The following is a 17,806-nucleotide window of genomic DNA, read 5'->3' on the forward strand; positions in this document are numbered from 1 at the left end:
AGAATCTTTAAATTTTGAGCCCAAATTTGAAATATGTGCGCAATTTTACCCTAATATAGGATTTTATAGCATCCAAAACGGACATCGGATCAAGCTTATACGCAAATTTCAGTCATTTTTAGTTAAAAAGCGACGACCTTTAAACCTTAATAAATGCATGACCGGGCGTCCGATTGACAAACGGTCTGCACCCCAACGACCAGGAGAATCTCTCGGATAAAATAAAATTAAAAATAAAAAATCGCCCCTCGAGGTGGTCCGATACGCAAATCGAGGCCGACGTCCCAAAATTTGGGGACCCCGCCCCAAAATTTGGACCGTACACACTTACCAAGGTACCCGTACGATGGCCGCATAAGAACCAAAGGACGACCGCCCACTGTGTGGTCCATACGTACCTCTACATGGACACCCATGCTGCCCCCCTGACCAGATAAGGTACATGCGTACCACTCCTTTTCTTGTTAACCGACACCGTACCTTTTCCCCAGACCCATGCAGGCCACTAATCTATAGCCTTTGCTGGTACACCATCCTTTTGTCCTTGCTTTGCGCGGCGCCCATACCCGTACTCCACAGTTATATAAACCCCCCGGCTCCATGGGCAACACGCATTTCTGCGTAGCTTATGCTCTGCTGTGCCACCGTCCGTCCCTGTGCAGTGTACTTGCTATAGTACAGCCGCCCCTTGCAGCCACCCCTCTCACAGGAGCCCTACAAGATGACGTCCAAGATGGCCCCTTCTCCGAAATGTCAGAATATTGCCTCGAGAGGAACACGCAACAACGAGATTAGAGAAGATGCTCCTGATGTGGCTCCAACCCTCCCTTTACAAGCTCCTGAAGGAAATGGTGGCTAGGTTAGCTTGGTTATCTTTTAAAGAAGAGTTTTTTTTTATATTAGTGTTAATAAATGTGTATCTTTTCCTTTTAAAATAATGACATAAAATTGTATGAAGTTACGAATTGTGTGATGCTGTATTCAATAAATTGCATTGAAATTGTTATCTTTAAAGAGTGCAAGTTTTTCCTAGCTTCGACGCTAACTCCGTTCCGTGCTTGTGTAGCCAGGCGGCGTCGTTAGCAAAGCCCGGGAATGGCCCAAGGTATCCCTCATACCATTGGGAGAATAAGGTTCGCCAATTGAGGCGAGAGATTATGATGTTGCCTAGTTCTGAGGGCCCAGGCTAGTGCGATGAATAAGCCCACCCTAGTGTGCAGACATCCCTCTGAGGGGCACGAGGATCGAGCGATGGAGCCTAAGAGGGTGATAGGCCGGCTTGAGTCCTCGCCAATGGCCAACGATGAGGTGTATGGTCCCGTAGGGTTTTGCTCAGCATATGTAGAGGCTAGAAGGCCAAATTCTAGATCATCGGCAGTATAAAAGAAAAGAATAAGAGAGCCGGTTTGGCTTGTATGGAATTGATTCATGTATAAACTTTTTTTTATAAATCTTATCTTTGGCATTATTGTATTGTGGAAAAAGACTGTTTTAACAAACCTACAAATATAGAGACATTTCTATAGTGAGTGCCAACGGGGAGAACTCTAATGCCTGATATGGCATTTAGTAGTTTTTTAGGGACTCCTATGTATGAAGAGCCTAACCTTCATGGAGACAAAGAGATGGTTCATCTAAAGAAGAGGGGGAGTATTGAAGCTAGCTTGCATAAGCCAGGCTATTGATGGAGTCGAGACCATGAAAACAAAAGGAAGGCCAAGGAAAATCAATTTTCAAGGCGAGCGAGCACACTTTGGAGAGAAGGATGTGCTTCAAAGGGAGGAGACTGTACATAGCAAGGACAATAAAGGACATGGCAAGTCTACAGAAATCAACATATCAATTAATATGGAGGAGAAAAAGTTAATTGAGGAGAATATACACAGAACAATGTGGGCCATCTGGAGAATGGCAAACCATCACAAACATAAGTGTTTTCGAGTTGTGAGTAAGAAAAAGTGCCCAACCTACATAGAGAGTAGGTCGCTCCTAGACAGGTTGCACCATGTTTCTGGCCAGTAAGAGAGTACAATGGAAAACAAATCTCCCAATGGATGTGGTTTTGCAATCATGATATTGAGCACACATGGGACATGGATGAGCAGGTGAAGATTGTCCCTCAATTGCCTGGGGTTTGGCCTGTTGCTAGTGGGACAAACATAACCAATGATGAGATGGCCACACTACTTCTTGGAAACAAATGTACGAAGCAGGTCTTCCAAGATCTGGTTCACCCTCTTAGTTTACCCATCTGATTGAGGATGATCCGAAGAACTGAGACTCAAGATGGTATCTAGCTTCTCAACTCTAACCACTAGAAGTGACTTGTAAACTTTGAGTCCCAATTGTTAACTATGTCACTAGGAAGACCATAAAGACAATATAGCTACTCAATAAACTGGTGAGCCAGCTGGGTAGTTGTGAATGTCTTCTTAGTGGCTAGAAAACAAGTCATCTTTGTAAGATTCCTCCCTCCAGCTTTTGAGGAGTAAAGGTCTAAGAACCTCCCCTTCTGTTCTTATAATTATTCCCCTCTCTGAAATAGAAGAAAGATCTTGTTTTACCCTATTTTGGCCTAGAGAGAGATAATCTAAAATTAAAATATCTTTGGATATAAAAATCCTCCTAGTGTCTAAAATGGATTCCCCTAAAACAAAAGTTCAAAATGAACTTTCCACTATGCATTAGGAATTAATTGAAAATGGTATAAGGGACCTTAGCCTAAGGGTCTACATTTTTAGAAATTTTTGGATTATGGTTCAATTAAGGTTTCAATGGGCCAATTGGATTAATCCAAGTGTTGGAATGAGATAAATCCAAAAGAATAAAAGAAAATACCCAAAAATGGGTAAATGCTCACATCATAAGATGAAGACTTGACTGAGTACAAGGTTTATTAGTTAAAAAATATGAGATATAACTAAAAAAATGAGATATTTTAAAATAATGATGCATTTTTGACACCTTGGTAAGGAGAGGGGGAGTCTTGAGGTAGGCGCCTTTTTCACATGTGTGGAAGGGTTTTTAATTCAAAAAAATTGTGATATTTTTATCTCTCCTCTCTCTTGGATCAAACTAAATCAAAAAGGAAGCCAAATCTTGTCCAAATTAAGTCAAACTGAACCTGGAAAATTCTAAAACCCAATTGGACTTGGTTAGTGGCCTCCCTTTGTAAAAAAAAATATTGAAGCTATACTATGCCAGTATTATATTAAAATAATTATATTTTCTATTATCCCTTAAATTTTTCTCTCTCTTGGGAACTTGGAGCTCTCTCTCTCTACAATAACTCTTGGAATTACTCTTCTCCTCTTGGTGGACCAATTGATTGGTCGGGGGCTTCACTGCTGCTAATAGAGAATCAAGCCAAACTTGGAGGTAAAATCAAATTTTATGGTTTTTTCCAATTTATCTCAATGACTTTCTTCTTCTCAACCCCTCTCAAGCTTGAGAAGCTTTCTAAATAATTGTTTTAATTCAAATCAAGCTTTTCCGTAAAGTCTTAATGCGCTTAATTAAGAGAAAGTTAATCTTTATGCTTATTTGTAATGCTTTCTTTAAGTAAATCTCTCTCTCTAAAAGAATAGCCATCTTTATGGCTAAATCCCTTAAAAAAGATGCTTCTCAATGATAGTCTCTTAATTCGAAGCTAAACTCTAGGCTTGATAAGCTAGAGATTAAGAAAATGGTATTTTTATGATTTTGTGTTAATCAAATAATGGTTATTTCTTTTAGATTATTTATAGGTAGTTAAAAACTACTTTGATTGATTCTAAATGAGAAATAGATTATCCTATCAATTTGGGAAAAGAGAAATAATGAAATTAGCTTAATCTAGTAGGATAATCATAATTAAGTTTATGATTATGGTTAAAATTATGATTTAAATTCAAAGTTTGATTTTAAGCATAAAAGAGGAACTACTATCATATTTTCATTACAAGCTTTTACTCTTTTAAGAAAAATTGAGAATTATCAATAATAGCAAAACAACAAAGCTATGGTAAAATTTTAAGAAAATAATACATATCTTATTTTTATGCATAATGCTAAAATAGGACTTCCTACCATATTCTAGGATTGGACATCCTATGCAAAAAGAATGATTTTCATCATATTCATGAGAAATACTTTTTTTGTAATTATGCATAATTAATTGATTATGAGAAAAGAGTAAATTTTGGTAAATTTATTTTTATGCAAAAAAAGGAATTCCCATTATTTGAGATCCAAGTAATTTAATGGTAAAAGAGGAATTTTTGGCATAATTCAAATTATGAGTATTTATCAAAAGTGAAATTTTGAGCATTATTAATTTTATTGGGAAATATAGGTAGAATTGATTTTTGTAAATCCCATGAATCTTTTACTCAAAAAGAAGAATATTGAATATATTTCACTTGAGAAATTTGAGAAAGAATATGAAAATATTCATCGAAAAAAAGTACCTTTAACTAGGCCGAGCAATTGGCAGAAACTTAGAAAAGTCCCGTCGGTATCGAAAGTAAAAAATGATACTAAATGTGAATGCGATGTGAATAGATGTGAATGCGATGTGATAAGATGTGAATGCGATGTGAATAGATGTGAGTGAATGTGATAAGATGTGGATGAGATGTGATGTGATGTAAATGGATGTGGATGTGAATGTGATGAGATGTGGATGAGATGTGATGTGATATAAATGGATGTGGATGTGAATGTGAATGTGATGAGATGTGATGTGATGTAAATGGATGTGGATGTAAATGTGATGAGATGTGGATGAGATGTGATGTGATGTAAATGGATGTGGATGTGGATGTGATGAGATGTGGATGGGATGTGATGTGATGTGATGTAAATGGATGTGGATGTGAATGTGATGAGATGTGGATGAGATATGATGTGATGTGATGTAAATGGATGAGATGTGATGTGATATAAATGGATGTGGATGTGAATGTGCTGAGATGTGGATGAGATGTAAATAGATGTGGATGTGAATATGATGAGATGTGAATGGATGCGATGAGATGTGAATGGATGTGAATGTGATGAGATGTGAATAAGATGTGATGATATGTGAAAGGATGTGATGTGATGTAAATGGATGAGAATAAGATGTGACGTGATAGATATGCATGTGAATGAATGGATGGATGTGGATAGATGTGCATATGAATGAATGGATGGATGTGGATAGATGTGAATGTGAATGAATGGATGGATGTGGATGAATGTGATGAGATGTGAATGGATGTGATGAGATATGGATAGATGTGGATGTGATGTAATGTGAATGGAATGAATGAGATGTGATGTGGATAGATGTGGACGTGATGTAATGTGGATGGAATGAATGTGATGTGATATGGATGGAATGAATGTGATGTGATAAGGATAGATGTGGATGGAATGTATGTGATGTGATGTGGATGCAATGAATGTGATGGATGTGAATGGGTGTGATGGATGTGAATGGGTGTGATGAGATGTGAATGGATGTGATGAGATGTGAATGGATGTGAATGGATGTGATGAGATATGAATGGATGTGATGAGATGTGAGTGGATGTGATGCGATGTGATGCCATGAGATGGAATAGATGTGAATGTGATGTGATGATATGAATGGATGTGATGAGATGTGAGTGGATGTGATGCGATGTGATGCCATGAGATGTGAATAGATGTGAATGTGATGTGATGATATCTGAATGTGATGTGATGATATCTGAATGGATGTGAATGTGATGTGATGATATCTGAATGGATGTGATGTGATGTGAATATGATGTGATGAGATGAGATGTAAATGTGATGTGAATATGATGTGATGAGATGTGAATGTGATGTGATGATATCTGAATGGATGTGATGTGATGTGAATATGATGTGATGATGTGAATATGATGTGATGTGAATATGATGTGATGTGATGAGACGTGAATGGATGAGATGTAGTGTGAACGGATGTGATGAGATGTGATGCGAATCGGGGTAGATGTGAATGGATGAGATATGATGTGAATGGATGTGATGTAATGTGATGTGATTTGGATATGGGTAGATGTGAGCTGTTTGCCTTGAGTGATGTGGACAATCATGAGCCCAATGGGGTTCTCCACACTCATAACAGGGGCCCATTAGTTTGGCTTCTACTTTCCTTTGCTGCCATTGACCTGAGGGGCCTGGAGTCCTAGGTTGGTATCCGCCTAGCAACATTAAAGAATTTTGTTCCCCTGGTTGAGCCTCCAGCGCTTGGCTTTGATATGCGGGACTTTCAAAGAGATTTTCCTTGGATGAATATGATGCATATTCCTCCTCCACATAGCCTGGGTTTACCAAGTCTCTACACATATTTGAATTGTTGTAGTAGTCAACAATCCTCACAGGAGCAGTCCCAGGAGCAGGAGGTTGAGCACCAAGAACAGGTCGTGCTTGCTCTTGTTCCATCAGTGGCTTACGTTCAAAATTAGTATACTGTTGATGCAATTGTGGAGCCACTCCACCCCTTTGCTGCTCACGCTCCTGTCTCATTCTTGCAATGCGAGTACATTCCTGTGTGGTGTGGGTAAAGTTCCAAGCACAGGCTTGGCACCACTTTTTTGTGGGTTGGTTTGTGACTAGAGGAGAAAAGGTATTACATTCTTTGGTTTTATGGTTACCGCCACATGCTCCACAAAGATGAGGACCTGTAGGTAGTACACTCCTCATTCGCTACTGCTGTTGTTGTGGTTGCATGGGTGGGCGATAGGTCTGTCCCAATCTCCTTAGTACTAGGTTAGCTATTTGGTCTGGATTTACTAGCGCGCTAGACCCTGAACTTTGGTCATCACCCCACTGATCTCTAGGTTTCACCTCAAGGCCAGAACCATCTTGGAATTTTAAGTTATCTGTGAAATCCAGAGCATCATGGCAACACTCATTGAAATTTGTATGCTTCTTTGCATAGAGATGTGTATGCAGTGTTGAATTTTTGAGTCCTTTTAAGAAGAGAGAAATTAATCGACTCTGGGTGGGCTTCTCATCTTCTGGGCAACGATTAATGTACTGCTTCATCCTATTTACACAATCTCTAACACTCTCTGTCTTGCCTTGCTTGAAAGAGTAGATGTTTGCTACTGTGTCATGTTGAATCCCCATCAAGGAAAAAGCAGCAATGAATCTCTCTTCCAAAACTCGTAAAGAAGATTTGTCTGAAGCCTCTAGTGCCTGAAACCAAGCAAGGGCCTTTCCCTCAAGAGTGAGCCCAAATCCTTCAATTTGTGTATGCTTGTCAGCCACTTGCTCAGCTCGAACTGCTTGCCTAAATGCTGCTACATGGTCATATGGATCTCCCGACCCTTCGTACTTCTTTACCAATTTCTGAAGAGTTGATGGCCTTACTTGTCTTGAATACTCGTCATAGGGCCTACGGCCTCTCACTCTCAGTGGGAATTGTTCCTCTCTTTGGTAAGATGGTCCACATGCATCCCAAATTGGTGTGGGTCCCTTATTACCTGCCTCACCAAACCCCTCCAAAGATCTTGTTACCCGCATTTCAGGAGGTGCATTTATGGAAGGCCGAGTTGGCTTCCCTACCCTCCGATTGTCATAGTGAGAAAAACGTTGTTGTGGTGTGATCTGTGGTTGCACTTTTGGTGTAGGACAATATCTTGGTGCTAGAGTTGGGCTACTTGCAGTGGTCCACTTTGATGTTGAGGGTCCCTCTCTAGTGAACTCTCGTAGGGGAGGAGCAACAGTTTCTCCAAGAATGGCTGTCTCTCCTGGTTTAGCTATATTTGTTGAGAACACTTCCATGAATAATGGTTGTCCTTTCCACATGAGCTCCCGAATCTCCTTCCAATCTAAGGTTTGGTATTCATTGGCCCATTTATCAACGATTCGGTTCATGTGTCCTGCAAGCTTCTCAACTACCACCACAAGTGCTAGAGGAAGATCTAGCTCTGGCAATCTAGTTGTGGCATAATATCCTTCTAAAGAGTCCTTATAGACCTCCTGAAGTGGGTCATCCTGTAAGACCTTTGTCACTGGAATTTGTCGTACAAACTCCCATTGGTTCTCAGTCCCCTGATCCATTTTTTTCTTGCCTTTCCTATCCCTTTCCAAATTCAGATCTACAAGAAGTAAATCATCTATGGATGGCTTTGAGGACTGGGCATTGGATGGTCTTGGCATGTTCGGCTCAATGAGCCAGTCATCTCTAGACTCCCTTGCTCTGGAAAGCTTTGATAAGTTTAAGAACTCGATTTTAGAGAGCTCCCCTAATTTGTCTACATTCTTTGGATGGTAGGTGACTTCGTAGCGAACACCATCTCCACCCATGTACATGTTACCTTGGTCATTGACTAGAGGTGCTCTATCAAGTTTTGAGAAAAAGTCTGCAATCTTAACAAGATACCGTTGTTGTGGATCCCTAAAGATCTCAGCTCCTTGAGCGTTCGTGTAGACATATTGGAGTCTCACATTGAGTGTTAACCCCATGGTGTCGGCTTCAAATGGATTAAAAGATCTTGTGGGTGTCCTATTTGGGGCTAAGGGATGACTATTTGACGGCCCTAGATTGTCCATGGACAATGAGCTAGTTGTTCTGGAAAGGGTATTAGATTGGGATTCGGAAAAGGTTTCAGCAATATCTGCCAAATTTCCTACTGATTGGGTCCCACTTTCCTGTGTAGGTACTCTAGAAGGTGCCCTAGGCCCTATGGCAGTGTCTAAATGACGTCCCGACCGTAAGTGCATAAGGTCAAATTTTTTTTGGGTTTTTTTTTCGTTATGTTTTGTTATGTTTTGTTTTTTTTTGTTTTTTGGTTATATATATACATATATATATATATATATATATACATATATATATATATATATATATACATATATATATATATATATATATACATATATATATATATATATATACATATATATATATATATATATACATATATATATATATATATATATACATATATATATATATATATATACATATATATATATATATATATATACATATATATATATACATATACATATATATATATACATATACATATATATATATATATATTTTAACCCTACCTAACCACTAAATGCAACTAAAATAAATATGTGTGTAACTATCTATCCTATTTTTTTTTATTTTTTTATTTTTGATTTTTTAATTATTTTTTTAATTACACAAAAATATGAATTACGCTAAAAAATACTAACTATGCACAAAATTACAAAAATTTTAAAACAATGCAAGTTACTCTAATTATGCAAAAAATTACAAAAGTTTTAAAAAAATGTAAATTATGCAAAGAATATGGACTCAAAATAAAAACACAAAAATTATTTTGTTTTTTGTTTTTTTGTATTTTGTATTTTGTTTTTTTTTTGTATTTTATATTTTTTTGTATTTTTTGTATTTTTTCTTTCTTTTCTCTCTTTTTTTAAAAATTTTTTAATTATATATATATATTTTTTTATTTTTTATTTTTTATTATTTTTTCTTTTTATTTTATTATTTTTTTTTCAAAAAAAAAATGTAATTAACAAGGAAATTAACAAAAATAAATAATAAATAAAAATTAAAAATAAAAATAAAAAAATCACTAACCTTATCAGCTCCAGATCGTGCGCTTTGCTTCACGTTCTTTGTGCTGACGCATCATCCTTATCCCTCTCCTCCATGTGCTTACCACCGTCTTCTTCTCTCCGTCGCTCGCCGGCCGCTTCACGTTCACTGCGCCTCAACCCCAGGCTCTCGCCTCCTTCGCCAACTGTAGCCGCCTCTGCCTTCGCAGCTGTAGTTGCCTTCTCTGCCCGCTTAGCAGCTGCCTCTCACCGGCCAAAGCTCTCACCACCCGGCCAACTGCCTTCGCCTGCTACTCCACGCAGCCGTCTGCGTTGGCCACAGCAGCGCCACTCTCCTTCTTTTGCTCTCTCTGCTTGGCTTCGCTTGGCTCTTCGCTACCCCCTTGCCATTTTCTAGAGCTAGTCCTCTTTTATCTTTGCCAATAAACGAAGCATCCTCGGCGCCTACACCCCTACGCTTGAGGCCACAAGCCTCCTTTCAGCTCGAATATGAGCCAAACCTCCTTTCCCAGCCCTTCGTGTAAATCACCAGCAGTAGCTAGCCATGGTGCACTTGACAGAGTCTATGCCCCAGCTGTGGTCTGTTTCGCAAGGTTTATGGGTCACTGCCTTCCTCCTGGACCTCCCCGCCCTGCTTGCAGTCCGCTTCTGCTTGCCGGCCAGTTCACTTTTTTTTTCTTTTTGCTGTGCCTTGCCTGACTTGCGGCCAGCCTTCGCTCTCAGCCATCGTGCTTAGCCCTCTCCATGCGGCCGGTTTCCAGCCACCTTTTGCTTCTCTTCCTACGCTTTGGTGAGCCCGCCTACTCTCTTTCCACGTGGCCTTTGCGCCCCTTTCACTCCTTTCAACGGCCCTTCGTCTTCACCTCCTTGCCAGCCAGCAGCCACCGGTTGGCCAGCTGATCAATATAAGATTGTATTTTCTATGGAGCGTGAGCGCCTACGCTATGTGTGGCATGGTTTACACTTTGGTGTTTGAAGTTTGGGGTGTAGCCAAGATCCCAACGGTAGATTGCACAAGCTTAATATGATTGCACTAAGCAGTGGACCACTTCTCCTTTGAGAGTAAAAGGCATCAATAACAAGAATACCAAAGTGTATGCTGCAAACGGCCCTGGGTGAGCATTTTTTTTGGTCATGCCTACCGAGAAATTGAAGAAACAAATAATCCTTGGCCGAGCATTATTTTTTACTAATTACATACATGTTAGTGAAAAGCATGAAAGCATGAAATGACAAAAAAAAAACAATGAATGTAAGCATAATGACAGTACTTGAAAAGGAATAAAAGCAATAAAACATAAAAAACAATGCGGGAGAAACCTCAACCGCTCAATGGTTTTTTTCTTATCCTAACCTTATCCACTCACACTGGGATCGCACACCCGAACTTAACCTAATCACTCAATGGTTTTGCAACCAAAAGAGGAAATAGTGGTGGTTTCCACACACTCTCAACCGGATTTGAGTCTTCTCCCCGGTAGTAGCGGCGCCAATGGAGAGATGGAAAACTCTCACTTGTAGCAAGAGTAGTATGATCCACATGTAGCTCAATCCAATGGGATTTGCATCCCTTTCAGAGCTAGGGATTCAACCCGTACCGGTGCACAAAAGCTTATCCATTTGATGGAGAGAATCCTAAGAATACTACTACTATTGACATAGACTTAACACACACACAAGCTCAATCTTGCTATTGCTCACTCACTCATCATCCCACTCATCCATGCATCCAAAAAAGAAGAAAGCTTAGCTATTGCATACACAAGATCAAAGCATTCTTCATTCTCAAATACTCATTTCCCTAGTATGCACACAAACCTTGAAGCTATCAATAAGAAACATGCACACTAGAGAATTGACATGAGAAGAGAGACAAATATCAACTCATTGCATTGAATTAACAAAAATAGAACTTACAACAATGTAGATGGGGAGAGAGAAGAGCTTGCACCTCTATGGAAAAAGAGGGAGAGCTAGTCTCAAGAGAGCTCAAACATGAGTTTGCCCAATGTGTCCATAAGCTCTCAAATGAGCCACTTTTTATACAAAAACTCTAAAACTCCCAAAAGTTCCCATGTGGGATTATTGTATTGTCAAGCCCACTCCCACACTCATCTACAACTTGGAACTCCTTACAAGAGCCCTAAGTATCTTTTTGTTGCATCCTTGCATTGATCTTCACTCGTCATGCAACACCATGGCTTTGGTGGGCAGGAGAGGTTACTATGCAGTAAAAGAGCAAAGACGCCAGCATCCTGAAAGCTAGAGGGGTCATATTCAAGGATCATGGGCAGCTCCTCCACCTCTCATGTCGGTGCTATTACCAAGTACAGCTGGGATATCACTAGAAGAGGCAGAGCCATCCTCACCTCAGCTCGAAGAGAGCATTCCTTTGCACTTTGAAGACCCGACAGAATCAAATCCGAAGACACCAATCGACATGGAAAAGATGCAACTGTTGGAATTACTAAATGATTATGCCACGTCTCTCTAGAAGAACTATGACCAGCTGCATGGTCGGCTAATCACCATGATGATGTCTTACAAAGAGTAGTGCTAGACTAATAACCAGGGCAACAACAAGATCCTCACCCATAACAAGGAACTCAAGGAAAGCACACTGGGAAGAAGCCAGTACTACCCCCGGAATTTTTCATCCGAAAGTTTTCTTCCGGAAGTCAATCCTTTGAATTCATCGTGGAAGGCATTCTTCATCCTCCGCCTTCCGGACCTGCCCTTCCACATCAAAGGCCAAGATGTGCCTGCCACCATAGGATTGAGAATCCGGCCACTAAAAGTGCCCCAAACCAGAAATCATCATGTCTCTACAAGCCGTAATCACAACTCACCCAGAGGCTAAAAGGCATCTAACATTCCAGAAGACTAACTTTTTGGGTTTGAATAGCCGGATTGAGAATCCGACCCACTGGGCGTGCCATGTGTTAGCCATCTATGCCGCACAATGCCGCCAGTAGAGCCAGTCAACCACATGTCAGCACCGCCAATTGTCAGGGCCAGCCACATAGTAGCTAGAGTACTTTATTACTTTGAACGACGCTTCCTTAACACCTAGCCATCACATCTTATCACCAAGGGAATCACAACACCAATGGATGCTACAAGCAGGCAGTATAAAAGGATAGATCTTGAACTTTATAAAGGTTGGCGTGGATTGTATCATATTTCTTTTTGAAATAAGCAAGACCGTTTCTTTTTTTGTTCTCTCTTCTGTACATGCGTCCTCCTACTGTGTCTTTGTGTATTCATTTTTGTTTCATATGTTATGATTGTTAGAGTTATCTGTTAAGTTATCATGTTCTTTCATTTTTCATTAGGCGATTAGTCATCCAGTAGTTTTTAGTGGCCTTTGTACTATGTCTGTTTTGTCTATATCCACTTGGTGTATGCTGTGTGTATAGCCAGAGAATCTCAGTAGGTTGCTAGGGGAATAAGCGGTCATTTCCCCTGCCAATAATCATGGATTTTCTTTTGATGCCCACATCATGATTATGGTAGGCCAGTTCTACTAGTAGATCAAATATCATTGGTAGTAAGGGAGTCTTGAGTTTTAGTAGTGGGCTTAAGAGGCCTTTCGGTACTCTCATCTAGTGCTCAGGCTCACCTATTGATTGAGTATAGAGTAAAAAATGTGGATCTCTTCCTCATTTTCGATTTTAAGTGGATGAATATGAGAGCATTTTGGAGCATTTGACAGCTAGAGAGGGTGTTGATGGCTAGATGTTTATCATAATAGGGATTCTACATTCCATAATAGTACTTTTTTTCATTTCATGTTTGTACTTTTAGAGGCATTTTCATATTTGCTGATGTTGATATTTTCATCTACCTCAATTTTTTCTTTGTACTTTATCAATGTATGATTGATCTTGATAATTATTTATGTTTTATTCATCGTGGCTCCAACTAAGTGTCTCTTTTATATTTGTACACTAGCTTTGTTTTTAAGTTGTTATTTATTTTCTCTAAGACAGCCCCTCCCATATGCTTGCAAATTTTGGTCCACCATGCCATAAGACTAATCACCTCCCCACATGCTTATAAAGTTTCATCACCACAACGAATGATGTTTGGGTGGGTATGATGGCATGGGAAGAAGGAGTAGTATTTTTCAAGGCCTCTCGAGCACTGAGAGACTTGAAAAATGTGCATTATGTGCTACAAAGTTTCATCAGCAATAATGGACGATGCTTGTGTATGATGGCATGGGAAAGAGTTGGATTCCTCTCGAGCACTAAGAGACTAGAAAAATGTGCACTGTACTTGACTAACCAAACACCGTCTAATGATGGTGGTGAAACTTTACAAGCATGTTGGGAGGTCCCCCACCCCCTCCCACATCCTTGCAAAGTTTCATCACTATTGAGATGTTTGGGTATGATGACATGGGAAAGAGAAAATGTTAATCCCATTTTGGATTAACAAAGATGCTCCTCCAATTGAGGACATTAATAAGTGTTATTTAAAGGCACTATAAAAGTTGTACATTTTGAGATACGAGCCACCCAAATCCTCAGTTAGTAAGTTTTGGGCACCCAAGTGTGAATAAGGGCCAGATGTATAAAAGGCAATTTCACATAATGAAAGAACACAATCCCCCTTTGTGTGATGAGAGCTCTTTCTTTATCGAGAGAGAGAGAGAGAGAGAGAGAGAGAGAGAGAGAGAGTACTCTAGTGCATGTTCCTCTTCTATGCATGTGTATTAGAGAGTGAGAAGAAGATTGCCTTACAATGTGGTGTGAGCGACTCTGTGGTGGTGACAGCGTTGGAGGTGGAGATTGGAGGAGTGGAGCTTCCTAAAGCGAGCTTAAAGAGCCTCAAGGGAAATGAACTCGAAGCATTGGTAAGTACCCAACGGTAGTTGTTATATATTGCTTCTTTCGATTGTGAATGGGTAGAGTTATCTCTTGGGAAGTGTGGTAGCCCATAACATTTTTGGTGTTGCTGTTGGGGATCAAACCCGGGTCACCCGCGTGATAGGCGGTATATTCACCACTATGATGTTAATCCCATTTTGGATTAATAAATATGCTCCTCCAATTGAGGACATTAATAAGTGTTATGTAAATGCACTATAAAAGTTATACATTTTGAGATACTGGCCACCCAAGGCCTTAGTTAGTAAGTTTTGGGCGTCCAAGGTGTGAATAATGTTGAGATATTGAGTTTAACTAGTGTTACAAACGGACATTGATGACCCTCTTGGGTGATAGCTTCCGCACCTATGTCACTGGCACGGTTGGTGAGATTATGGTTGATATGTCGCCAGTGGATGATAGGCTGTGTAACAGCCACTTTGGAGATCTAGAGTTATGGCATAGTTATAGTGCCAACTCATATAGTCGGGTTCGCACTAGAGACCTACTTTGTATGTTGTTGTAGGAGAATATTTTCCTTTTATGCATGAACTCTTATCTTTTAGTTATATGGTTGTAGAGAAGAGAAGAAGATAGAAAAATATTCAGCCATCCATCTCTCTTGTGTCTTGCACTCTCTTGTGTGTGTGTATGTGTTTGCTTTGCAAGGAACTCAAGCTCTCTCTCTCTCTCTCTCTCTCCCACATTATCTTTATGGTATCAGAGCTCTAGTTTGTGTGAGAGCTAAGGAGGCAAGAAAGAGGCAAGAACAAGCAAGAAAAGAAGCACAGGTAAGAGCATCATCATCTATTTCCCTTCTTGGTTTAGGTACAGCTACACATCTCCGATTGAGGAGCTATCTTGACAAGCTTGGAGGGGTGAAGCAAGTGAAGTGTAGGTAGAGCATTTGGTCACAATACAAGTAAATCAAGTGAAGAAAGCAAAAGCAAGCGAGGTACATGCTATGCAACAATAAGAGAATGCATGTAAAGCAAGTGATAGTAGGTAGCTTGAGCACTTATGTAATACAGGTAAAGAAAGTGAAGTGCCCTAACTACAGTGATTTGTAGGAGGAAGATGGAACTAAGTTAGATGGAGAAGTGTCAAAAGATCAACATGTTTGGCTATTATTTTGCATTGTACCCTCCATGTTGTTTGTTTATTTACAAGCATGGGTGTGTGTGTGTGTGTGTGTGTGTGTGTGTGTGTGTGAGAGAGAGAGAGAGAGAGAGAGAGAGAGAGAGAGAGAGAGATTTCACACCCATAGAGAGAGTGCATGTAGGTTCAAGGCTTTATAGAGAGAGTTCTTATATATGTGTGTGTGCGCGCGCGCGCACTTGAGAAATCCTCCTATTTGAATTGATTTTTCCATCCTTAAAAAACCATGCTCATTAAATAAAATTTTTCTAAAGAGAACATATAAACAACCCCATAAGTGATGTCTTTGGACTCACCACATTTTGTAGAACTTTATGCATACACCCAAAAAGGGTTACAAAAACTAAAAAACTCAATTTTGACTTTTTCCAAAAAAAACATATGATTTGACAATGATGGGAAAAAATTTGAGACTTTTTCTACCATTTGGGAACTTTTGGTGTGTATACATTTAAAAAATAAATAAATCTTAGGGAGTGTTCATGCCCGAGCTCCTCTATGAGAAAACTCAAATGCAAACAAACTCTTATTGCAAGGCTAGGGGGGTAGACCAAGTATATAAAGGTTGTTTTGGGCTAAAAAGAATCCAAAAAAAGAAAAAGAAAAAGAAAAAGAAAAACAAAAACAATAACATTGGTCATAATGGTGTACGTCTGGGAGGTTAAACATGCCAATATTAGAACTCAAACCAATAGTTGAAACTTACCAGCCCTTGTAGCTCATGCCTCAAGAAAACCCCCCATCACATTTGCCATGCATTGGACCAATCTTATGCTTGCAGTTGCGCCACCACGTTTTAAACCCTTGGTGATACCAATTCCTATGATGACTCATTCTATACCAAATATAACAATTGATCCTACTTTATTGCAAATGCTTAGAGTTAGTACCCACCACCCTTTAGCAATATTGAACAATCTAGGAAGGGGGATTTCATAAGGATTGCTTAACCCAAAGAAGGACTTACACATGACCCAAAGGAGTCATCTAGACTTGTGTCCATAGAAATTTCTAAGCTTATAGGAAAATATGATGGATCTACCAATCTTGTTCAATTCATGCAAATGTTTAAGAAGCGATGTGAAGCATTTAGAAATTAGGATTATCCTACCAAGGTATGTGTATTGAATATATGCTTAGTTGGGGTAAGGACAATAGGTGGTTCATCACATTGATGGCTGCAATTAAGAAAAAATTTAAAACTCTAAAGGCTACCTTTATCTATGGATTCTCTAGACAAGGTGCTAGGTGGAGTGTTGTAACAAAGCTCTACAGGATAGAATAGAGACATGAGGAAACCATACGAGATTGTATCTTACACATGAATACCCTAAGCTCACAATGTGAGGACTAGGAGAAACTCAATGATGCACAAATGAAGCAATGTTTCCTCATGGAATTGAAGAAAAATTTTGCACAATTTGATTATAATCTTAAATCTTGATTCTTTTGTTATAGAGAAGCAATCTATTTAGATGATAACACGATGGAAGATCCCCTTGATATGAAATCTTCCTCATCTAAACCAATGAGAGCAAGGACAACAAGACATTAATTTTGGATATATCCAGTGTGGATAATTCTGTGATGTCTTGATGAGCTAGATTGTTAGCAATACCTAACAACCCCTTACTCTTGTAGACCTAATTTGTTGTGCACGTTGCGGGCCACAATCCCAATTCACATTGCATATGGGGTGGACTAGGGTGAGAGATAAATCTAAGGGGGAAAGTAATCTTAGGCAAGTTATAGGAGAGGCTAGGAAAAATCAAACTAGAATGGGGGGGGAAAAGGGGTGGGAGGGGTCAAATCTTTGGAAGGGTTGAGTCCTCATGTTTACTCTAATCCATTTAGTCCCCTAGGAGAAGATAGTGGAACTTCCTCTATGGGGAGGTTAAACTGGCAAGTGGAAATACCCTAAAGGGACTTATAAAGAGGATCTGGGAGGAGGAGAGGGTAGATCTAGGGAGGGAAGAGGAGCTAGAGGTGGAGATGCCAGCCTTTGTGCTAGAATGATTAAGGAAAATGTAACTAAGGGGTGCACTTGGAATGTTAAGGGATTAAAGGATAGGAAGAAAAATGCAGCCTTTTTGGGGTTGGTGAAGGATTAGGACTTGTTTATTATGGCCATCTAGGAAAATAATCTTTTTGGTATGAAGGATGGGAGAAAGGAAAGTTTTAGAGACTGGGCAATGCTGTATGGGGGTGTA

This window comes from Cibotium barometz, chromosome 4, assembly GCF_041138505.1.
Source record: "Cibotium barometz isolate CiBa-2024 chromosome 4, ASM4113850v1, whole genome shotgun sequence".
NCBI classification, from domain to species: Eukaryota; Viridiplantae; Streptophyta; class Polypodiopsida; order Cyatheales; family Cibotiaceae; genus Cibotium; species Cibotium barometz.